Source organism: Myotis daubentonii, chromosome 12 (genome assembly GCF_963259705.1).
Source record: "Myotis daubentonii chromosome 12, mMyoDau2.1, whole genome shotgun sequence".
NCBI classification, from domain to species: domain Eukaryota; kingdom Metazoa; phylum Chordata; class Mammalia; order Chiroptera; family Vespertilionidae; genus Myotis; species Myotis daubentonii.
In genome coordinates this window covers 4,775,145-4,800,676 of record NC_081851.1, presented here as the reverse complement: position 1 = coordinate 4,800,676, position 25,532 = coordinate 4,775,145, and positions in this window count along the sequence as shown.

Genomic DNA, 25,532 nt, shown 5'->3' with positions numbered 1-25,532 from the left:
TTCACGGGACTTTGCTTTCAAATATTAAGAGTTCATGTTTACATAGCTCAGAATTGGTGTCTAAAGCCTTGGAATGATGAGAATAGTTTTTATGTTTACAATTTAGGAGGATTGGCTTTGGCGTTTTTTCTGTTTGAATCAGTTAAAATGGTGGCGGTTCCAGTAAACAGTTCTAAGCAGACTGTCTAATTGTGGTAAAACTGTTAAAATACACAATGAGAGTTCCCAGAAATGATTAAGAACGTTTAATAAATACCTCAAATACACGTAAATAGATTCTTACTACATTTACTGTCGAGTTCAATCACTGAGGTTTCGAGGTGAAAGCTGTGAAATGACGAAAATACTGGTAATGTTTACAAGTTCAGGTACTTCGGTTGGCATTTTCACGGGACTGTGCTTTCAATTATTACGAGTTCATGTTTACATAGCTCAGAATTGGTGTCTAAAGCCTTGGAATGAGGAGAATAGTGTTTATGTTTACAATTTAGGAGGATTGGTTTCGGCGCTTTTTTGTGCTTATCATTTAAAATGGTGACGGTTCCAGGAAATACTTCTAAGCAAACTGTCTAATTGTGGTAAAACTGTTAAAATACACAATGAGAGTTACCAGAAATGATTAAGAACGTGTAATGAACACCTCAAGTACACGTAAATAGATTCTTACTACCTTTACTGTCGAATTCAATCACGGAGGTTTCCAGTGGAAAGCTGTGAAATGACGAAAATACTGGTAATGTTTACAAGTACGGGTACTTCTGGTGGCGTTTTCACGGGACTGTGCTTTCAAATATTAAGAATTCATGTTTACAGAGCTCAGAATTGGTGTCTAAAGCCTTGGAATGAGGAGAATATTGTTTATGTTTACAATTTAGGAGGATTGGCTTCGGCGCTTTTTTGTGCGTATCATTTAAAATGGTGACTGTTCCAGGAAATACTTCTAAGCAAACTGTCTAATTGTGGTAAAACTATTAACGTACACAATGAGAGTTCCCGGAAATGATTAAGAACGTGTAATAAACATCTCAAGTACACGTAAATAGATTCTTACTTCATTTACTGTCGAATTCAATCACGAGGTTTCCAGTGGAAAGCTGTGAAATGACGAAAATACTGGTAATGTTTACAAGTCCGTGTACTTCTGGTGGCGTTTTCACGGGACTGTGCTTTCAATTATTACGAGTTCATGTTTACAGAGCTCAGAATTGGTGTCTAAAGCCTTGGAATGAGGAGAATATTGTTTATGTTTACAATTTAGGAGGATTGGCTTCGGCGCTTTTTTGTGCATATCATTTAAAATGGTGACGGTTCCAGGAAATACTTCTAAGCAAACTGTCTAATTGTGGTAAAACTGTTAAAATACACAATGAGAGTTACCAGAAATGATTAAGAACGTGTAATAAACACCTCAAGTACCTGTAAATAGATTCTTACTACATTTACTGTCGAATTCAATCACGGAGGTTTCCAGTGGAAAGCTGTGAAATGACGTAATTCTGGTAATGTTTACAAGTCCTGGTACTTCGGGTGGCGTTTTCACGGGACTGTGCTTTCAATTATTAAGAGTTCATGTTTACAGAGCTCAGATTTGGTGTCTAAAGCCTTGGAATGACGAGAATAGTTTTTATGTTTACAATTTAGGAGGATTGGCTTTGTCGTTTCTTTGTGTGAATCAGTTAAAATGGTGGCGGTTCCAGTAAATACTTCTAAGCAAACTGTCTAATTGTGGTAAAACTGTTAAAATACACAATGACTGTTCCCAGAAATGATTAAGAACGTTTAATAAACACCTCAACTACACGTAAATAGATTCTTACTACATTTACTGTCGAATTCAATCACGGAGGTTTCCAGTGGAAAGCTGTGAAATGACGTAATTCTGGTAATGTTTACAAGTCCGGGTACTTCGGGTGGCGTTTTCACGGGACTGTGCTTTCAATTATTAAGAGTTCATGTTTACAGAGCTCAGATTTGGTGTCTAAAGCCTTGGAATGACGAGAATAGTTTTTATGTTTACAATTTAGGAGGATTGGCTTTGTCGTTTCTGTGTGAATCAGTTAAAATGGTGGCGGTTCCAGTAAATACTTCTAAGCAAACTGTCTAATTGTGGTAAAACTCTTAAAATACACAATGATAGTTCCCAGAAATGATTAAGAACGTGTAATGAACACCTCAAGTACACGTAAATAGATTCTTACTACCTTTACTGTCGAATTCAATCACGGAGGTTTCCAGTGGAAAGCTGTGAAATGACGAAAATACTGGTAATGTTTACAAGTACGGGTACTTCTGGTGGCGTTTTCACGGGACTGTGCTTTCAAATATTAAGAATTCATGGTTACAGAGCTCATAATTGGTGTCTAAAGCCTTGGAATGAGGAGAATATTGTTTATGTTTACAATTTAGGAGGATTGGCTTTGGCGTGTTTTTTGTGTGAATCAGTTAAAATGGTGGCGGTTCCAGTAAATACTTCTAAGCAAACTGTCTAATTGTGGTAAAACTGTTAAAATACACAATGAGAGTTACCAGAAATGATTAAGAACGTGTAATAAACACCTCAAGTACACGTAAATAGATTCTTACTACATTTACTGTCGAATTCAATCAGGGAGGTTTCCCTTGGAAAGCTGTGAAATGACGAAAATACTGGTTATATTTACAACTCCGGGTACTTCGGGTGGCGTTTTCACGGGACTTTGCTTTCAAATATTAAGAGTTCATGTTTACATAGCTCAGAATTGGTGTCTAAAGCCTTGGAATTATGAGAATAGTTTTTATGTTTACAATTTAGGAGGATTGGCTTTGGCGTTTTTTCTGTGTGAATCAGTTAAAATGGTGGCGGTTCCAGTAAACAGTTCTAAGCAAACTGTCTAATTGTGGTAAAACTATTAACGTACACAATGAGAGTTCCCGGAAATGATTAAGAACGTGCAATGAACACCTCAAGTACACGTAAATAGATTCTTACTACCTTTACTGTCGAATTCAATCACGGAGGTTTCCAGTGGAAAGCTGTGAAATGACGAAAATACTGGTAATGTTTACAAGTACGGGTACTTCTGGTGGCGTTTTCACTGGACTGTGCTTTCAAATATTAAGAATTCATGTTTACAGAGCTCAGAATTGGTGTCTAAAGCCTTGGAATGAGGAGAATATTGTTTATGTTTACAATTTAGGAGGATTGGCTTCGGCGCTTTTTTGTGCGTATCATTTAAAATGGTGACGGTTCCAGGAAATACTTCTAAGCAAACTGTCTAATTGTGGTAAAACTGGTAAAATACACAATGATAGTTACCAGAAATGATTAAGAACGTGTAATGAACACCTCAAGTACACGTAAATAGATTCTTACTACCTTTACTGTCGAATTCAATCACGGAGGTTTCCAGTTGAAAGCTGTGAAATGACGAAAATACTGGTAATGTTTACAAGTACGGGTACTTCTGGTGGCGTTTTCACGGGACTTTGCTTTCAAATATTAAGAGTTCATGTTTACATAGCTCAGAATTGGTGTCTAAAGCCTTGGAATGATGAGAATAGTTTTTATGTTTACAATTTAGGAGGATTGGCTTTGGCGTTTTTTCTGTTTGAATCAGTTAAAATGGTGGCGGTTCCAGTAAACAGTTCTAAGCAGACTGTCTAATTGTGGTAAAACTGTTAAAATACACAATGAGAGTTCCCAGAAATGATTAAGAACGTTTAATAAATACCTCAAATACACGTAAATAGATTCTTACTACATTTACTGTCGAGTTCAATCACTGAGGTTTCGAGGTGAAAGCTGTGAAATGACGAAAATACTGGTAATGTTTACAAGTTCAGGTACTTCGGTTGGCATTTTCACGGGACTGTGCTTTCAATTATTACGAGTTCATGTTTACATAGCTCAGAATTGGTGTCTAAAGCCTTGGAATGAGGAGAATAGTGTTTATGTTTACAATTTAGGAGGATTGGTTTCGGCGCTTTTTTGTGCTTATCATTTAAAATGGTGACGGTTCCAGGAAATACTTCTAAGCAAACTGTCTAATTGTGGTAAAACTGTTAAAATACACAATGAGAGTTACCAGAAATGATTAAGAACGTGTAATGAACACCTCAAGTACACATAAATAGATTCTTACTACCTTTACTGTCGAATTCAATCACGGAGGTTTCCAGTGGAAAGCTGTGAAATGACGAAAATACTGGTAATGTTTACAAGTACGGGTACTTCTGGTGGCGTTTTCACGGGACTGTGCTTTCAAATATTAAGAATTCATGTTTACAGAGCTCAGAATTGGTGTCTAAAGCCTTGGAATGAGGAGAATATTGTTTATGTTTACAATTTAGGAGGATTGGCTTCGGCGCTTTTTTGTGCGTATCATTTAAAATGGTGACTGTTCCAGGAAATACTTCTAAGCAAACTGTCTAATTGTGGTAAAACTATTAACGTACACAATGAGAGTTCCCGGAAATGATTAAGAACGTGTAATAAACATCTCAAGTACACGTAAACAGATTCTTACTTCATTTACTGTCGAATTCAATCACGAGGTTTCCAGTGGAAAGCTGTGAAATGACGAAAATACTGGTAATGTTTACAAGTCCGTGTACTTCTGGTGGCGTTTTCACGGGACTGTGCTTTCAATTATTACGAGTTCATGTTTACAGAGCTCAGAATTGGTGTCTAAAGCCTTGGAATGAGGAGAATATTGTTTATGTTTACAATTTAGGAGGATTGGCTTCGGCGCTTTTTTGTGCATATCATTTAAAATGGTGACGGTTCCAGGAAATACTTCTAAGCAAACTGTCTAATTGTGGTAAAACTGTTAAAATACACAATGAGAGTTACCAGAAATGATTAAGAACGTGTAATAAACACCTCAAGTACCTGTAAATAGATTCTTACTACATTTACTGTCGAATTCAATCACGGAGGTTTCCAGTGGAAAGCTGTGAAATGACGTAATTCTGGTAATGTTTACAAGTCCTGGTACTTCGGGTGGCGTTTTCACGGGACTGTGCTTTCAATTATTAAGAGTTCATGTTTACAGAGCTCAGATTTGGTGTCTAAAGCCTTGGAATGACGAGAATAGTTTTTATGTTTACAATTTAGGAGGATTGGCTTTGTCGTTTCTTTGTGTGAATCAGTTAAAATGGTGGCGGTTCCAGTAAATACTTCTAAGCAAACTGTCTAATTGTGGTAAAACTGTTAAAATACACAATGACTGTTCCCAGAAATGATTAAGAACGTTTAATAAACACCTCAAGTACACGTAAATAGATTCTTACTACATTTACTGTCGAATTCAATCACGGAGGTTTCCAGTGGAAAGCTGTGAAATGACGTAATTCTGGTAATGTTTACAAGTCCGGGTACTTCGGGTGGCGTTTTCACGGGACTGTGCTTTCAATTATTAAGAGTTCATGTTTACAGAGCTCAGATTTGGTGTCTAAAGCCTTTGAATCACGAGAATAGTTTTTGTGTTTACAATTTAGGAGGATTGGCTTTGGCGTTTTTTTTGTGTGAATCAGTTAAAATGGTGGCGGTTCCAGTAAATACTTCTAAGCAAACTGTCTAATTGTGGTAAAACTCTTAAAATACACAATGATAGTTCCCAGAAATGATTAAGAACGTGTAATGAACACCTCAAGTACACGTAAATAGATTCTTACTACCTTTACTGTCGAATTCAATCACGGAGGTTTCCAGTGGAAAGCTGTGAAATGACGAAAATACTGGTAATGTTTACAAGTACGGGTACTTCTGGTGGCGTTTTCACGGGACTGTGCTTTCAAATATTAAGAATTCATGGTTACAGAGCTCATAATTGGTGTCTAAAGCCTTGGAATGAGGAGAATATTGTTTATGTTTACAATTTAGGAGGATTGGCTTTGGCGTGTTTTTTGTGTGAATCAGTTAAAATGGTGGCGGTTCCAGTAAATACTTCTAAGCAAACTGTCTAATTGTGGTAAAACTGTTAAAATACACAATGAGAGTTACCAGAAATGATTAAGAACGTGTAATAAACATCTCAAGTACACGTAAATAGATTCTTACTACATTTACTGTCGAATTCAATCAGGGAGGTTTCCCTTGGAAAGCTGTGAAATGACGAAAATACTGGTTATATTTACAACTCCGGGTACTTCGGGTGGCGTTTTCACGGGACTTTGCTTTCAAATATTAAGAGTTCATGTTTACAGAGCTGAGTATTGGTGTCTAAAGCCTTGGAATGACGAGAATAGTTTTTATGTTTACAATTTAGGAGGATTGGCTTTGTCGTTTCTTTGTGTGAATCAGTTAAAATGGTGGCGGTTCCAGTAAATACTTCTAAGCAAACTGTCTAATTGTGGTAAAACTCTTAAAATACACAATGATAGTTCCCAGAAATGATTAAGAACGTGCAATGAACACCTCAAGTACACGTAAATAGATTCTTACTACCTTTACTGTCGAATTCAATCACGGAGGTTTCCAGTGGAAAGCTGTGAAATGACGAAAATACTGGTAATGTTTACAAGTACGGGTACTTCTGGTGGCGTTTTCACGGGACTTTGCTTTCAAATATTAAGAGTTCATGTTTACATAGCTCAGAATTGGTGTCTAAAGCCTTGGAATTATGAGAATAGTTTTTATGTTTACAATTTAGGAGGATTGGCTTTGTCGTTTCTTTGTGTGAATCAGTTAAAATGGTGGCGGTTCCAGTAAATACTTCTAAGCAAACTGTCTAATTGTGGTAAAACTCTTAAAATACACAATGATAGTTCCCAGAAATGATTAAGAACGTGCAATGAACACCTCAAGTACACGTAAATAGATTCTTACTACATTTACCCGCGAGTTCAATCACGGAGGTTTCGAGGTGAAAGCTGTGAAATGACGAAAATACTGGTAATGTTTACAAGTTCAGGTACTTCGGTTGGCGTTTTCACGGGACTGTGCTTTCAATTATTACGAGTTCATGTTTACAGAGCTCAGAATTGGTGTCTAAAGCCTTGGAATGAGGAGAATAGTGTTTATGTTTACAATTTAGGAGGATTGGTTTCGGCGCTTTTTTGTGCTTATTATTTAAAATGGTGACGGTTCCAGGAAATACTTCTAAGCAAACTGTCTAATTGTTGTAAAACTGTTAAAATACACAATGAGAGTTCCCAGAAATGATTAAGAACGTTTAATAAACACCTCAAGTACCTGTAAATAGATTCTTACTACATTTACTGTCGAATTCAATCACGGAGGTTTCCAGTGGAAAGCTGTGAAATGACGTAATTCTGGTAATGTTTACAAGTCCGGGTACTTCGGGTGGCGTTTTCACGGGACTGTGCTTTCAATTATTAAGAGTTCATGTTTACAGAGCTCAGATTTGGTGTCTAAAGCCTTGGAATGACGAGAATAGTTTTTGTGTTTACAATTTAGGAGGATTGGCTTTGTCGTTTCTTTGTGTGAATCAGTTAAAATGGTGGCGGTTCCAGTAAATACTTCTAAGCAAACTGTCTAATTGTGGTAAAACTGTTAAAATACACAATGACTGTTCCCAGAAATGATTAAGAACGTTTAATAAACACCTCAAGTACACGTAAATAGATTCTTACTACATTTACTGTCGAATTCAATCACGGAGGTTTCCAGTGGAAAGCTGTGAAATGACGTAATTCTGGTAATGTTTACAAGTCCGGGTACTTCGAGTGGCGTTTTCACGGGACTGTGCTTTCAATTATTAAGAGTTCATGTTTACAGAGCTCAGATTTGGTGTCTAAAGCCTTGGAATGACGAGAATAGTTTTTATGTTTACAATTTAGGAGGATTGGCTTTGTCGTTTCTGTGTGAATCAGTTAAAATGGTGGCGGTTCCAGTAAATACTTCTAAGCAAACTGTCTAATTGTGGTAAAACTCTTAAAATACACAATGATAGTTCCCAGAAATGATTAAGAACGTGTAATGAACACCTCAAGTACACGTAAATAGATTCTTACTACCTTTACTGTCGAATTCAATCACGGAGGTTTCCAGTGGAAAGCTGTGAAATGACGAAAATACTGGTAATGTTTACAAGTACGGGTACTTCTGGTGGCGTTTTCACGGGACTGTGCTTTCAAATATTAAGAATTCATGGTTACAGAGCTCATAATTGGTGTCTAAAGCCTTGGAATGAGGAGAATATTGTTTATGTTTACAATTTAGGAGGATTGGCTTTGGCGTGTTTTTTGTGTGAATCAGTTAAAATGGTGGCGGTTCCAGTAAATACTTCTAAGCAAACTGTCTAATTGTGGTAAAACTGTTAAAATACACAATGAGAGTTACCAGAAATGATTAAGAACGTGTAATAAACACCTCAAGTACACGTAAATAGATTCTTACTACATTTACTGTCGAATTCAATCAGGGAGGTTTCCCTTGGAAAGCTGTGAAATGACGAAAATACTGGTTATATTTACAACTCCGGGTACTTCGGGTGGCGTTTTCACGGGACTTTGCTTTCAAATATTAAGAGTTCATGTTTACATAGCTCAGAATTGGTGTCTAAAGCCTTGGAATTATGAGAATAGTTTTTATGTTTACAATTTAGGAGGATTGGCTTTGGCGTTTTTTCTGTGTGAATCAGTTAAAATGGTGGCGGTTCCAGTAAACAGTTCTAAGCAAACTGTCTAATTGTGGTAAAACTATTAACGTACACAATGAGAGTTCCCGGAAATGATTAAGAACGTGCAATGAACACCTCAAGTACACGTAAATAGATTCTTACTACCTTTACTGTCGAATTCAATCACGGAGGTTTCCAGTGGAAAGCTGTGAAATGACGAAAATACTGGTAATGTTTACAAGTACGGGTACTTCTGGTGGCGTTTTCACTGGACTGTGCTTTCAAATATTAAGAATTCATGTTTACAGAGCTCAGAATTGGTGTCTAAAGCCTTGGAATGAGGAGAATATTGTTTATGTTTACAATTTAGGAGGATTGGCTTCGGCGCTTTTTTGTGCGTATCATTTAAAATGGTGACGGTTCCAGGAAATACTTCTAAGCAAACTGTCTAATTGTGGTAAAACTGGTAAAATACACAATGATAGTTACCAGAAATGATTAAGAACGTGTAATGAACACCTCAAGTACACGTAAATAGATTCTTACTACCTTTACTGTCGAATTCAATCACGGAGGTTTCCAGTTGAAAGCTGTGAAATGACGAAAATACTGGTAATGTTTACAAGTACGGGTACTTCTGGTGGCGTTTTCACGGGACTTTGCTTTCAAATATTAAGAGTTCATGTTTACATAGCTCAGAATTGGTGTCTAAAGCCTTGGAATGATGAGAATAGTTTTTATGTTTACAATTTAGGAGGATTGGCTTTGGCGTTTTTTCTGTTTGAATCAGTTAAAATGGTGGCGGTTCCAGTAAACAGTTCTAAGCAGACTGTCTAATTGTGGTAAAACTGTTAAAATACACAATGAGAGTTCCCAGAAATGATTAAGAACGTTTAATAAATACCTCAAATACACGTAAATAGATTCTTACTACATTTACTGTCGAGTTCAATCACTGAGGTTTCGAGGTGAAAGCTGTGAAATGACGAAAATACTGGTAATGTTTACAAGTTCAGGTACTTCGGTTGGCATTTTCACGGGACTGTGCTTTCAATTATTACGAGTTCATGTTTACATAGCTCAGAATTGGTGTCTAAAGCCTTGGAATGAGGAGAATAGTGTTTATGTTTACAATTTAGGAGGATTGGTTTCGGCGCTTTTTTGTGCTTATCATTTAAAATGGTGACGGTTCCAGGAAATACTTCTAAGCAAACTGTCTAATTGTGGTAAAACTGTTAAAATACACAATGAGAGTTACCAGAAATGATTAAGAACGTGTAATGAACACCTCAAGTACACATAAATAGATTCTTACTACCTTTACTGTCGAATTCAATCACGGAGGTTTCCAGTGGAAAGCTGTGAAATGACGAAAATACTGGTAATGTTTACAAGTACGGGTACTTCTGGTGGCGTTTTCACGGGACTGTGCTTTCAAATATTAAGAATTCATGTTTACAGAGCTCAGAATTGGTGTCTAAAGCCTTGGAATGAGGAGAATATTGTTTATGTTTACAATTTAGGAGGATTGGCTTCGGCGCTTTTTTGTGCGTATCATTTAAAATGGTGACTGTTCCAGGAAATACTTCTAAGCAAACTGTCTAATTGTGGTAAAACTATTAACGTACACAATGAGAGTTCCCGGAAATGATTAAGAACGTGTAATAAACATCTCAAGTACACGTAAATAGATTCTTACTTCATTTACTGTCGAATTCAATCACGAGGTTTCCAGTGGAAAGCTGTGAAATGACGAAAATACTGGTAATGTTTACAAGTCCGTGTACTTCTGGTGGCGTTTTCACGGGACTGTGCTTTCAATTATTACGAGTTCATGTTTACAGAGCTCAGAATTGGTGTCTAAAGCCTTGGAATGAGGAGAATATTGTTTATGTTTACAATTTAGGAGGATTGGCTTCGGCGCTTTTTTGTGCATATCATTTAAAATGGTGACGGTTCCAGGAAATACTTCTAAGCAAACTGTCTAATTGTGGTAAAACTGTTAAAATACACAATGAGAGTTACCAGAAATGATTAAGAACGTGTAATAAACACCTCAAGTACCTGTAAATAGATTCTTACTACATTTACTGTCGAATTCAATCACGGAGGTTTCCAGTGGAAAGCTGTGAAATGACGTAATTCTGGTAATGTTTACAAGTCCTGGTACTTCGGGTGGCGTTTTCACGGGACTGTGCTTTCAATTATTAAGAGTTCATGTTTACAGAGCTCAGATTTGGTGTCTAAAGCCTTGGAATGACGAGAATAGTTTTTATGTTTACAATTTAGGAGGATTGGCTTTGTCGTTTCTTTGTGTGAATCAGTTAAAATGGTGGCGGTTCCAGTAAATACTTCTAAGCAAACTGTCTAATTGTGGTAAAACTGTTAAAATACACAATGACTGTTCCCAGAAATGATTAAGAACGTTTAATAAACACCTCAAGTACACGTAAATAGATTCTTACTACATTTACTGTCGAATTCAATCACGGAGGTTTCCAGTGGAAAGCTGTGAAATGACGTAATTCTGGTAATGTTTACAAGTCCGGGTACTTCGGGTGGCGTTTTCACGGGACTGTGCTTTCAATTATTAAGAGTTCATGTTTACAGAGCTCAGATTTGGTGTCTAAAGCCTTTGAATCACGAGAATAGTTTTTGTGTTTACAATTTAGGAGGATTGGCTTTGGCGTTTTTTTTGTGTGAATCAGTTAAAATGGTGGCGGTTCCAGTAAATACTTCTAAGCAAACTGTCTAATTGTGGTAAAACTCTTAAAATACACAATGATAGTTCCCAGAAATGATTAAGAACGTGTAATGAACACCTCAAGTACACGTAAATAGATTCTTACTACCTTTACTGTCGAATTCAATCACGGAGGTTTCCAGTGGAAAGCTGTGAAATGACGAAAATACTGGTAATGTTTACAAGTACGGGTACTTCTGGTGGCGTTTTCACGGGACTGTGCTTTCAAATATTAAGAATTCATGGTTACAGAGCTCATAATTGGTGTCTAAAGCCTTGGAATGAGGAGAATATTGTTTATGTTTACAATTTAGGAGGATTGGCTTTGGCGTGTTTTTTGTGTGAATCAGTTAAAATGGTGGCGGTTCCAGTAAATACTTCTAAGCAAACTGTCTAATTGTGGTAAAACTGTTAAAATACACAATGAGAGTTACCAGAAATGATTAAGAACGTGTAATAAACATCTCAAGTACACGTAAATAGATTCTTACTACATTTACTGTCGAATTCAATCAGGGAGGTTTCCCTTGGAAAGCTGTGAAATGACGAAAATACTGGTTATATTTACAACTCCGGGTACTTCGGGTGGCGTTTTCACGGGACTTTGCTTTCAAATATTAAGAGTTCATGTTTACAGAGCTGAGTATTGGTGTCTAAAGCCTTGGAATGACGAGAATAGTTTTTATGTTTACAATTTAGGAGGATTGGCTTTGTCGTTTCTTTGTGTGAATCAGTTAAAATGGTGGCGGTTCCAGTAAATACTTCTAAGCAAACTGTCTAATTGTGGTAAAACTCTTAAAATACACAATGATAGTTCCCAGAAATGATTAAGAACGTGCAATGAACACCTCAAGTACACGTAAATAGATTCTTACTACCTTTACTGTCGAATTCAATCACGGAGGTTTCCAGTGGAAAGCTGTGAAATGACGAAAATACTGGTAATGTTTACAAGTACGGGTACTTCTGGTGGCGTTTTCACGGGACTTTGCTTTCAAATATTAAGAGTTCATGTTTACATAGCTCAGAATTGGTGTCTAAAGCCTTGGAATTATGAGAATAGTTTTTATGTTTACAATTTAGGAGGATTGGCTTTGGCGTTTTTTCTGTGTGAATCAGTTAAAATGGTGGCGGTTCCAGTAAACAGTTCTAAGCAAACTGTCTAATTGTGGTAAAACTATTAACATACACAATGAGAGTTCCCGGAAATGATTAAGAACGTGCAATGAACACCTCAAGTACACGTAAATAGATTCTTACTACCTTTACTGTCGAATTCAATCACGGAGGTTTCCAGTGGAAAGCTGTGAAATGACGAAAATACTGGTAATGTTTACAAGTACGGGTACTTCTGGTGGCGTTTTCACTGGACTGTGCTTTCAAATATTAAGAATTCATGTTTACAGAGCTCAGAATTGGTGTCTAAAGCCTTGGAATGAGGAGAATATTGTTTATGTTTACAATTTAGGAGGATTGGCTTCGGCGCTTTTTTGTGCGTATCATTTAAAATGGTGACGGTTCCAGGAAATACTTCTAAGCAAACTGTCTAATTGTGGTAAAACTGTTAAAATACACAATGATAGTTACCAGAAATGATTAAGAACGTGTAATGAACACCTCAAGTACACGTAAATAGATTCTTACTACCTTTACTGTCGAATTCAATCACGGAGGTTTCCAGTTGAAAGCTGTGAAATGACGAAAATACTGGTAATGTTTACAAGTACGGGTACTTCTGGTGGCGTTTTCACGGGACTTTGCTTTCAAATATTAAGAGTTCATGTTTACATAGCTCAGAATTGGTGTCTAAAGCCTTGGAATGATGAGAATAGTTTTTATGTTTACAATTTAGGAGGATTGGTTTGGCGTTTTTTCTGTTTGAATCAGTTAAAATGGTGGCGGTTCCAGTAAACAGTTCTAAGCAGACTGTCTAATTGTGGTAAAACTGTTAAAATACACAATGAGAGTTCCCAGAAATGATTAAGAAGGTGTAAGAAACACCTCAAGTACACGTAAATAGATTCTTACTACCTTTACTGTCGAATTCAATAACGGAGGTTTCCAGTGGAATGCTGTGAAATGACGAAAATACTGGTAATGTTTACAAGTCCGGGTACTTTGGGTGGCGTTTTCACGGGACTGTGCTTTCAATTATTAAGAGTTCATGTTTACAGAGCTCAGATTTGGTGTCTAAAGCCTTGGAATGACGAGAATAGTTTTTATGTTTACAATTTAGGAGGATTGGCTTTGTCATTTCTTTGTGTGAATCAGTTAAAATGGTGGCGGTTCCAGTAAATACTTCTAAGCAAACTGTCTAATTGTGGTAAAACTGTTAAAATACACAATGAGAGTTCCCAGAAATGATTAAGAACGTTTAATAAATACCTCAAATACACGTAAATAGATTCTTACTACATTTACTGTCGAGTTCAATCACTGAGGTTTCGAGGTGAAAGCTGTGAAATGACGAAAATACTGGTAATGTTTACAAGTTCAGGTACTTCGGTTGGCATTTTCACGGGACTGTGCTTTCAATTATTACGAGTTCATGTTTACATAGCTCAGAATTGGTGTCTAAAGCCTTGGAATGAGGAGAATAGTGTTTATGTTTACAATTTAGGAGGATTGGTTTCGGCGCTTTTTTGTGCTTATCATTTAAAATGGTGACGGTTCCAGGAAATACTTCTAAGCAAACTGTCTAATTGTGGTAAAACTGTTAAAATACACAATGAGAGTTACCAGAAATGATTAAGAACGTGTAATGAACACCTCAAGTACACATAAATAGATTCTTACTACCTTTACTGTCGAATTCAATCACGGAGGTTTCCAGTGGAAAGCTGTGAAATGACGAAAATACTGGTAATGTTTACAAGTACGGGTACTTCTGGTGGCGTTTTCACGGGACTGTGCTTTCAAATATTAAGAATTCATGTTTACAGAGCTCAGAATTGGTGTCTAAAGCCTTGGAATGAGGAGAATATTGTTTATGTTTACAATTTAGGAGGATTGGCTTCGGCGCTTTTTTGTGCGTATCATTTAAAATGGTGACGGTTCCAGGAAATACTTCTAAGCAAACTGTCTAATTGTGGTAAAACTGTTAAAATACACAATGATAGTTACCAGAAATGATTAAGAACGTGTAATGAACACCTCAAGTACACGTAAATAGATTCTTACTACCTTTACTGTCGAATTCAATCACCGAGGTTTCCAGTGGAAAGCTGTGAAATGACGAAAATACTGGTAATGTTTACAAGTACGGGTACTTCTGGTGGCGTTTTCACGGGACTTTGCTTTCAAATATTAAGAGTTCATGTTTACATAGCTCAGAATTGGTGTCTAAAGCCTTGGAATGATGAGAATAGTTTTTATGTTTACAATTTAGGAGGATTGGCTTTGGCGTTTTTTCTGTGTGAATCAGTTAAAATGGTGGCGGTTCCAGTAAACAGTTCTAAGCAAACTGTCTAATTGTGGTAAAACTGTTAAAATACACAATGAGAGTTCCCAGAAATGATTAAGAAGGTGTAAGAAACACCTCAAGTACACGTAAATAGATTCTTACTACCTTTACTGTCGAATTCAATAACGGAGGTTTCCAGTGGAATGCTGTGAAATGACGAAAATACTGGTAATGTTTACAAGTCCGGGTACTTTGGGTGGCGTTTTCACGGGACTGTGCTTTCAATTATTAAGAGTTCATGTTTACAGAGCTCAGATTTGGTGTCTAAAGCCTTGGAATGACGAGAATAGTTTTTATGTTTACAATTTAGGAGGATTGGCTTTGTCATTTCTTTGTGTGAATCAGTTAAAATGGTGGCGGTTCCAGTAAATACTTCTAAGCAAACTGTCTAATTGTGGTAAAACTGTTAAAATACACAATGAGAGTTCCCAGAAATGATTAAGAACGTTTAATAAATACCTCAAATACACGTAAATAGATTCTTACTACATTTACTGTCGAGTTCAATCACTGAGGTTTCGAGGTGAAAGCTGTGAAATGACGAAAATACTGGTAATGTTTACAAGTTCAGGTACTTCGGTTGGCATTTTCACGGGACTGTGCTTTCAATTATTACGAGTTCATGTTTACATAGCTCAGAATTGGTGTCTAAAGCCTTGGAATGAGGAGAATAGTGTTTATGTTTACAATTTAGGAGGATTGGTTTCGGCGCTTTTTTGTGCTTATCATTTAAAATGGTGACGGTTCCAGGAAATACTTCTAAGCAAACTGTCTAATTGTGGTAAAACTGTTAAAATACACAATGAGAGTTACCAGAAATGATTAAGAACGTGTAATGAACACCTCAAGTACACATAAATAGATTCTTACTACCTTTACTGTCGAATTCAATCACGGAGGTTTCCAGTGGAAAGCTGTGAAATGACGAAAATACTGGTAATGTTTACAAGTACGGGTACTTCTGGTGGCGTTTTCACGGGACTGTGCTTTCAAATATTAAGAATTCATGTTTACAGAGCTCAGAATTGGTGTCTAAAGCCTTGGAATGAGGAGAATATTGTTTATGTTTACAATTTAGGAGGATTGGCTTCGGCGCTTTTTTGTGCGTATCATTTAAAATGGTGACGGTTCCAGGAAATACTTCTAAGCAAACTGTCTAATTGTGGTAAAACTGTTAAAATACACAATGATAGTTACCAGAAATGATTAAGAACGTGTAATGAACACCTCAAGTACACGTAAATAGATTCTTACTACCTTTACTGTCGAATTCAATCACCGAGGTTTCCAGTGGAAAGCTGTGAAATGACGAAAATACTGGTAATGTTTACAAGTACGGGTACTTCTGGTGGCGTTTTCACGGGACTTTGCTTTCAAATATTAAGAGTTCATGTTTACATAGCTCAGAATTGGTGTCTAAAGCCTTGGAATGATGAGAATAGTTTTTATGTTTACAATTTAGGAGGATTGGCTTTGGCGTTTTTTCTGTGTGAATCAGTTAAAATGGTGGCGGTTCCAGTAAACAGTTCTAAGCAAACTGTCTAATTGTGGTAAAACTGTTAAAATACACAATGAGAGTTCCCAGAAATGATTAAGAAGGTGTAAGAAACACCTCAAGTACACGTAAATAGATTCTTACTACCTTTACTGTCGAATTCAATAACGGAGGTTTCCAGTGGAATGCTGTGAAATGACGAAAATACTGGTAATGTTTACAAGTCCGGGTACTTTGGGTGGCGTTTTCACGGGACTGTGCTTTCAATTATTAAGAGTTCATGTTTACAGAGCTCAGATTTGGTGTCTAAAGCCTTGGAATGACGAGAATAGTTTTTATGTTTACAATTTAGGAGGATTGGCTTTGTCATTTCTTTGTGTGAATCAGTTAAAATGGTGGCGGTTCCAGTAAATACTTCTAAGCAAACTGTCTAATTGTGGTAAAACTGTTAAAATACACAATGAGAGTTCCCAGAAATGATTAAGAACGTTTAATAAATACCTCAAGTACACATAAATAGATTCTTACTACATTTACTGTCGAGTTCAATCACTGAGGTTTCGAGGTGAAAGCTGTGAAATGACGAAAATACTGGTAATGTTTACAAGTTCAGGTACTTCTGGTGGCGTTTTCACGGGACTGTGCTTTCAATTATTACGAGTTCATGTTTACAGAGCTCAGAATTGGTGTCTAAAGCCTTGGAATGAGGAGAATAGTGTTTATGTTTACAATTTAGGAGGATTGGTTTGGCGTTTTTTCTGTTTGAATCAGTTAAAATGGTGGCGGTTCCAGTAAACAGTTCTAAGCAGACTGTCTAATTGTGGTAAAACTGTTAAAATACACAATGAGAGTTCCCAGAAATGATTAAGAAGGTGTAAGAAACACCTCAAGTACACGTAAATAGATTCTTACTACCTTTACTGTCGAATTCAATAACGGAGGTTTCCAGTGGAATGCTGTGAAATGACGAAAATACTGGTAATGTTTACAAGTCCGGGTACTTTGGGTGGCGTTTTCACGGGACTGTGCTTTCAATTATTAAGAGTTCATGTTTACAGAGCTCAGATTTGGTGTCTAAAGCCTTGGAATGACGAGAATAGTTTTTATGTTTACAATTTAGGAGGATTGGCTTTGTCATTTCTTTGTGTGAATCAGTTAAAATGGTGGCGGTTCCAGTAAATACTTCTAAGCAAACTGTCTAATTGTGGTAAAACTGTTAAAATACACAATGAGAGTTCCCAGAAATGATTAAGAACGTTTAATAAATACCTCAAATACACGTAAATAGATTCTTACTACATTTACTGTCGAGTTCAATCACTGAGGTTTCGAGGTGAAAGCTGTGAAATGACGAAAATACTGGTAATGTTTACAAGTTCAGGTACTTCGGTTGGCATTTTCACGGGACTGTGCTTTCAATTATTACGAGTTCATGTTTACATAGCTCAGAATTGGTGTCTAAAGCCTTGGAATGAGGAGAATAGTGTTTATGTTTACAATTTAGGAGGATTGGTTTCGGCGCTTTTTTGTGCTTATCATTTAAAATGGTGACGGTTCCAGGAAATACTTCTAAGCAAACTGTCTAATTGTGGTAAAACTGTTAAAATACACAATGAGAGTTACCAGAAATGATTAAGAACGTGTAATGAACACCTCAAGTACACATAAATAGATTCTTACTACCTTTACTGTCGAATTCAATCACGGAGGTTTCCAGTGGAAAGCTGTGAAATGACGAAAATACTGGTAATGTTTACAAGTACGGGTACTTCTGGTGGCGTTTTCACGGGACTGTGCTTTCAAATATTAAGAATTCATGTTTACAGAGCTCAGAATTGGTGTCTAAAGCCTTGGAATGAGGAGAATATTGTTTATGTTTACAATTTAGGAGGATTGGCTTCGGCGCTTTTTTGTGCGTATCATTTAAAATGGTGACGGTTCCAGGAAATACTTCTAAGCAAACTGTCTAATTGTGGTAAAACTGTTAAAATACACAATGATAGTTACCAGAAATGATTAAGAACGTGTAATGAACACCTCAAGTACACGTAAATAGATTCTTACTACCTTTACTGTCGAATTCAATCACCGAGGTTTCCAGTGGAAAGCTGTGAAATGACGAAAATACTGGTAATGTTTACAAGTACGGGTACTTCTGGTGGCGTTTTCACGGGACTTTGCTTTCAAATATTAAGAGTTCATGTTTACATAGCTCAGAATTGGTGTCTAAAGCCTTGGAATGATGAGAATAGTTTTTATGTTTACAATTTAGGAGGATTGGCTTTGGCGTTTTTTCTGTGTGAATCAGTTAAAATGGTGGCGGTTCCAGTAAACAGTTCTAAGCAAACTGTCTAATTGTGGTAAAACTGTTAAAATACACAATGAGAGTTCCCAGAAATGATTAAGAAGGTGTAAGAAACACCTCAAGTACACGTAAATAGATTCTTACTACCTTTACTGTCGAATTCAATAACGGAGGTTTCCAGTGGAATGCTGTGAAATGACGAAAATACTGGTAATGTTTACAAGTCCGGGTACTTTGGGTGGCGTTTTCACGGGACTGTGCTTTCAATTATTAAGAGTTCATGTTTACAGAGCTCAGATTTGGTGTCTAAAGCCTTGGAATGACGAGAATAGTTTTTATGTTTACAATTTAGGAGGATTGGCTTTGTCATTTCTTTGTGTGAATCAGTTAAAATGGTGGCGGTTCCAGTAAATACTTCTAAGCAAACTGTCTAATTGTGGTAAAACTGTTAAAATACACAATGAGAGTTCCCAGAAATGATTAAGAACGTTTAATAAATACCTCAAGTACACATAAATAGATTCTTACTACATTTACTGTCGAGTTCAATCACTGAGGTTTCGAGGTGAAAGCTGTGAAATGACGAAAATACTGGTAATGTTTACAAGTTCAGGTACTTCTGGTGGCGTTTTCACGGGACTGTGCTTTCAATTATTACGAGTTCATGTTTACAGAGCTCAGAATTGGTGTCTAAAGCCTTGGAATGAGGAGAATAGTGTTTATGTTTACAATTTAGGAGGATTGGTTTCGGCGCTTTTTTGTGCTTATCATTTAAAATGGTGACGGTTCCAGGAAATACTTCTAAGCAAACTGTCTAATTGTGGTAAAACTGTTAAAATACACAATGAGAGTTACCAGAAATGATTAAGAACGTGTAATGAACACCTCAAGTACACATAAATAGATTCTTACTACCTTTACTGTCGAATTCAATCACGGAGGTTTCCAGTGGAAAGCTGTGAAATGACGAAAATACTGGTAATGTTTACAAGTACGGGTACTTCTGGTGGCGTTTTCACGGGACTGTGCTTTCAAATATTAAGAATTCATGTTTACAGAGCTCAGTATTGGTGTCTAAAGCCTTGGAATGAGGAGAATATTGTTTATGTTTACAATTTAGGAGGATTGGCTTCGGCGCTTTTTTGTGCGTATCATTTAAAATGGTGACGGTTCCAGGAAATACTTCTAAGCAAACTGTCTAATTGTGGTAAAACTGTTAAAATACACAATGATAGTTACCAGAAATGATTAAGTACGTGTAATGAACACCTCAAGTACACGTAAATAGATTCTTACTACCTTTACTGTCGAATTCAATCACCGAGGTTTCCAGTGGAAAGCTGTGAAATGACGAAAATACTGGTAATGTTTACAAGTACGGGTACTTCTGGTGGCGTTTTCACGGGACTGTGCTTTTAATTATTACGAGTTCATGTTTACAGAGCTCAGAATTGGTGTCTAAAGCCTTGGAATGAGGAGAATAGTTTTTATGTTTACAATTTAGGAGGATTGGCTTTGTCATTTCTTTGTGTGAATCAGTTAAAATGGTGGCGGTTCCAGTAAATACTTCTAAGCAAACTGTCTAATTGTGGTAAAACTGTTAAAATACACAATGAGAGTTCCCAGAAATGATTAAGAACGTTTAATAAATACCTCAAGTACACATAAATAGATTCTTACTACATTTACTGTCGAGTTCAATCACTGAGGTTTCGAGGTGAAAGCTGTGAAATGACGAAAATACTGGTAATGTTTACAAGTTCAGGTACTTCTGGTGGCGTTTTCACGGGACTGTGCTTTCAATTATTACGAGTTCATGTTTACAGAGCTCAGAATTGGTGTCTAAAGCCTTGGAATGAGGAGAATAGTGTTTATGTTTACAATTTAGGAGGATTGGTTTCGGCGCTTTTTTGTGCTTATCATTTAAAATGGTGACGGTTCCAGGAAATACTTCTAAGCAAACTGTCTAATTGTGGTAAAACTGTTAAAATACACAATGAGAGTTACCAGAAATGATTAAGAACGTGTAATGAACACCTCAAGTACACATAAATAGATTCTTACTACCTTTACTGTCGAATTCAATCACGGAGGTTTCCAGTGGAAAGCTGTGAAATGACGAAAATACTGGTAATGTTTACAAGTACGGGTACTTCTGGTGGCGTTTTCACGGGACTGTGCTTTTAATTATTACGAGTTCATGTTTACAGAGCTCAGAATTGGTGTCTAAAGCCTTGGAATGAGGAGAATATTGTTTATGTTTACAATTTAGGAGGATTGGCTTCGGCGCTTTTTTGTGCGTATCATTTAAAATGGTGACGGTTCCAGGAAATACTTCTAAGCAAACTGTCTAATTGTGGTAAAACTGTTAAAATACACAATGATAGTTACCAGAAATGATTAAGAACGTGTAATGAACACCTCAAGTACACGTAAATAGATTCTTACTACCTTTACTGTCGAATTCAATCACCGAGGTTTCCAGTGGAAAGCTGTGAAATGACGAAAATACTGGTAATGTTTACAAGTACGGGTACTTCTGGTGGCGTTTTCACGGGACTGTGCTTTTAATTATTACGAGTTCATGTTTACAGAGCTCAGAATTGGTGTCTAAAGCCTTGGAATGAGGAGAATATTGTTTATGTTTACAATTTAGTAGGATTGGCTTCGGCGCTTTTTTGTGCGTATCATTTAAAATGGTGGCGGTTCCAGTAAATACTTCTAAGCAAACTGTTTAATTGTGGTAAAACTGTTAAAATACACAATCATAGTTCCCAGAAATGATTAAGAACGTGTAATGAACACCTCAAGTACACGTAAATAGATTCTTACTACGTTTACTGTCGAATTCAATCACGGAGGTTTCCAGTGGAAAGCTGTGAAATGACGAAAATACTGGTAATGTTTACAAGTACGGGTACTTCTGGTGGCGTTTTCACGGGACTGTGCTTTCAAATATTAAGAATTCATGTTTACAGAGCTCAGAATTGGTGTCTAAAGCCTTGGAATGAGGAGAATATTGTTTATGTTTACAATTTAGGAGGATTGGCTTTGTCGTTTCTTTGTGTGAATCAGTTAAAATGGTGGCGGTTCCAGTAAATACTTCTAAGCAAACTGTCTAATTGTGGTAAAACTGTTAAAATACACAATGAGAGTTTCCAGAAATGATTAAGAACGTTTAATAAACACATCAAGTACACGTAAATAGATTCTTACTACATTGACTGTCGAGTTCAATCACGGAGGTTTCGAGGTGAAAGCTGTGAAATGACGAAAATACTGGTAATGTTTACAAGTTCAGGTACTTCGGGTGGCGTTTTCACGGGACGGTGCTTTCAATTATTACGAGTTCATGTTTACAGAGCTCAGATTTGGTGTCTAAAGCCTTGGAATGAGGAGAATAGTTTTTATGTTTACAATTTAGGAGGATTGGCTTTGTCGTTTCTTTGTGTTAATGAGTTAAAATGGTGGCGGTTCCAGTAAATACTTCTAAGCAAACTGTCTAATTGTGGCAAAACTGTTAAAATACACAATGAGAGTTACCAGAAATGATTAAGAACGTGTAATAAACACCTCAAGTACACGTAAATAGATTCTTACTACATTTACTGTCGAATTCAATCAGGGAGGTTTCCCTTGGAAAGCTGTGAAATGACGAAAATACTGGTTATATTTACAACTCCGGGTACTTCGGGTGGCGTTTTCACGGGACTTTGCTTTCAAATATTAAGAGTTCATGTTTACAGAGCTGAGAATTGGTGTCTAAAGCCTTGGAATGATGAGAATAGTTTTTATGTTTACAATTTAGGAGGATTGGCTTTGGCGTTTTTTCTGTGTGAATCAGTTAAAATGGTGGCATTCCAGTAAACAGTTCTAAGCAAACTGTCTAATTGTGGTAAAACTATTAACGTACACAATGAGAGTTCCCGGAAATGATTAAGAACGTGCAATGAACACATCAAGTACACGTAAATAGATTCTTACTACCTTTACTGTCGAATTCAATCACGGAGGTTTCCAGTGGAAAGCTGTGAAATGACGAAAATACTGGTAATGTTTACAAGTACGGGTACTTCTGGTGGCGTTTTCACGGGACTGTGCTTTCAAATATTAAGAATTCATGTTTACAGAGCTCAGAATTGGTGTCTAAAGCCTTGGAATGAGGAGAATATTGTTTATGTTTACAATTTAGGAGGATTGGCTTCGGCGCTTTTTTGTGCGTATCATTTAAAATGGTGACGGTTCCAGGAAATACTTCTAAGCAAACTGTCTAATTGTGGTAAAACTGTTAAAATACACAATGATAGTTACCAGAAATGATTAAGAACGTGTAATGAACACCTCAAGTACACGTAAATAGATTCTTACTACCTTTACTGTCGAATTCAATCACGGAGGTTTCCAGTGGAAAGCTGTGAAATGACGAAAATACTGGTAATGTTTACAAGTACGGGTACTTCTGGTGGCGTTTTCACGGGGCTTTGCTTTCAAATATTAAGAGTTCATGTTTACATAGCTCAGAATTGGTGTCTAAAGCCTTGGAATGATGAGAATAGTTTTTATGTTTACAATTTAGGAGGATTGGCTTTGGCGTTTTTTCTGTGTGAATCAGTTAAAATGGTGGCGGTTCCAGTAAACAGTTCTAAGCAAACTGTCTAATTGTGGTAAAACTGTTAAAATACACAATGAGAGTTCCCAGAAATGATTAATAAGGTGTAAGAAACACCTCAAGTACACGTAAATAGATTCTTACTACCTTTACTGTCGAATTCAATAACGGAGGTTTCCAGTGGAATGCTGTGAAATGACGAAAATACTGGTAATGTTTACAAGTCCGGGTACTTTGGGTAGCGTTTTCACGGGACTGTGCTTTCAATTATTAAGAGTTCATGTTTACAGAGCTCAGATTTGGTGTCTAAAGCCTTGGAATGACGAGAATAGTTTTTATGTTTACAATTTAGGAGGATTGGCTTTGTCATTTCTTTGTGTGAATCAGTTAAAATGGTGGCGGTTCCAGTAAATACTTCTAAGCAAACTGTCTAATTGTGGTAAAACTGTTAGAATACACAATGAGAGTTCCCAGAAATGATTAAGAACGTTTAATAAATACCTCAAGTACACGTAAATAGATTCTTACTACATTTACTGTCGAGTTCAATCACTGAGGTTTCGAGGTGAAAGCTGTGAAATGACGAAAATACTGGTAATGTGTACAAGTTCAGGTACTTCGGTTGGCGTTTTCACGGGACTGTGCTTTCAAATATTAAGAATTCATGTTTACAGAGCTCAGAATTGGTGTCTAAAGCCTTGGAATGAGGAGAATATTGTTTATGTTTACAATTTAGGAGGATTGGCTTCGGCGCTTTTTTGTGCGTATCATTTAAAATGGTGACGGTTCCAGGAAATACTTCTAAGCAAACTGTCTAATTGTGGTAAAACTGTTAAAATACACAATGAGAGTTCCCAGAAATGATTAAGAACGTTTAATAAACACCTCAAGTACCTGTAAATAGATTCTAACTACATTTACTGTCGAATTCAATCACGGAGGTTTCCAGTGGAAAGCTGTGAAATGACGTAATTCTGGTAATGTTTACAAGTCCGGGTACTTCGGGTGGCGTTTTCACGGGACTGTGCTTTCAATTATTAAGAGTTCATGTTTACAGAGCTCAGATTTGGTGTCTAAAGCCTTGGAATGACGAGAATGGTTTTTATGTTTACAATTTAGGAGGATTGGCTTTGTCGTTTCTTTGTGTGAATCAGTTAAAATGGTGGCGGTTCCAGTAAATACTTCTAAGCAAACTGTCTAATTGTGGTAAAACTCTTAAAATACACAATGATAGTTCCCAGAAATGATTAAGAACGTGCAATGAACACCTCAAGTACACGGAAATAGATTCTTACTACATTTACTGTCGAATTCAATCACGGAGGTTTCGAGTGGAAAGCTGTGACATGATGTAATTCTTGTAATGTTTACAAGTTCGGTTACTTTGGGTGGAGCTTTCACGGGACTGTGCTCTCAATTATTAAGAGTTCATGTTTACAGAGTTCAGATTTGGTGTCTAAAGCCTTGGAATGACGAGAATAGTTTTTATGTTTACAATTTAGGAGGATTGGCTTTGTCGTTTCTTTGTGTGAATCAGTTAAAATGGTGGCGGTTCCAGTAAATACTTCTAAGCAAACTGTCTAATTGTGGCAAAACTGTTAAAATACACAATGATAGTTCCCAGAAATGATTAAGAAGGTGTAAGAAACACCTCAAGTACACGTAAATAGATTCTTACTACCTTTACTGTCGAATTCAATAACGGAGGTTTCCAGTGGAATGCTGTGAAATGACGAAAATACTGGTTATATTTACAATTCCGGGTACTTCGGGTGGCGTTTTCACGGGACTTTGCTTTCAAATATTAAGAGTTCATGTTTACAGAGCTCAGAATTGGTGTCTAAAGCCTTGGAATGACGAGAATAGTTTTTATGTTTACAATTAAGGAGGATTGGCTTTGGCGTTTTTTTTGTGTGAATCAGTTAAAATGGTGGCGGTTCCAGTAAACAGTTCTAAGCAAACTGTCTAATTGTGGTAAAACTCTTAACATACACAATGAGAGTTCCCGGAAATGATTAAGAACGTGTAATAAACATCTCAAGTACACGTAAATAGATTCTTACTTCATTTACTGTCGAATTCAATCACGGAGGTTTCGAGTGGAAAGCTGTGAAATGACGTAATTCTGGTAATGTTTACAAGTCCGGGTACTTTGGGTGGCGTTTTCACGGGACTGTGCTTTCAATTATTAAGAGTTCATGTTTACAGAGCTCAGATTTGGTGTCTAAAGCCTTGGAATGACGAGAATAGTTTTTATGTTTACAATTTAGGAGGATTGGCTTTGTCATTTCTTTGTGTGAATCAGTTAAAATGGTGGCGGTTCCAGTAAATACTTCTAAGCAAACTGTCTAAT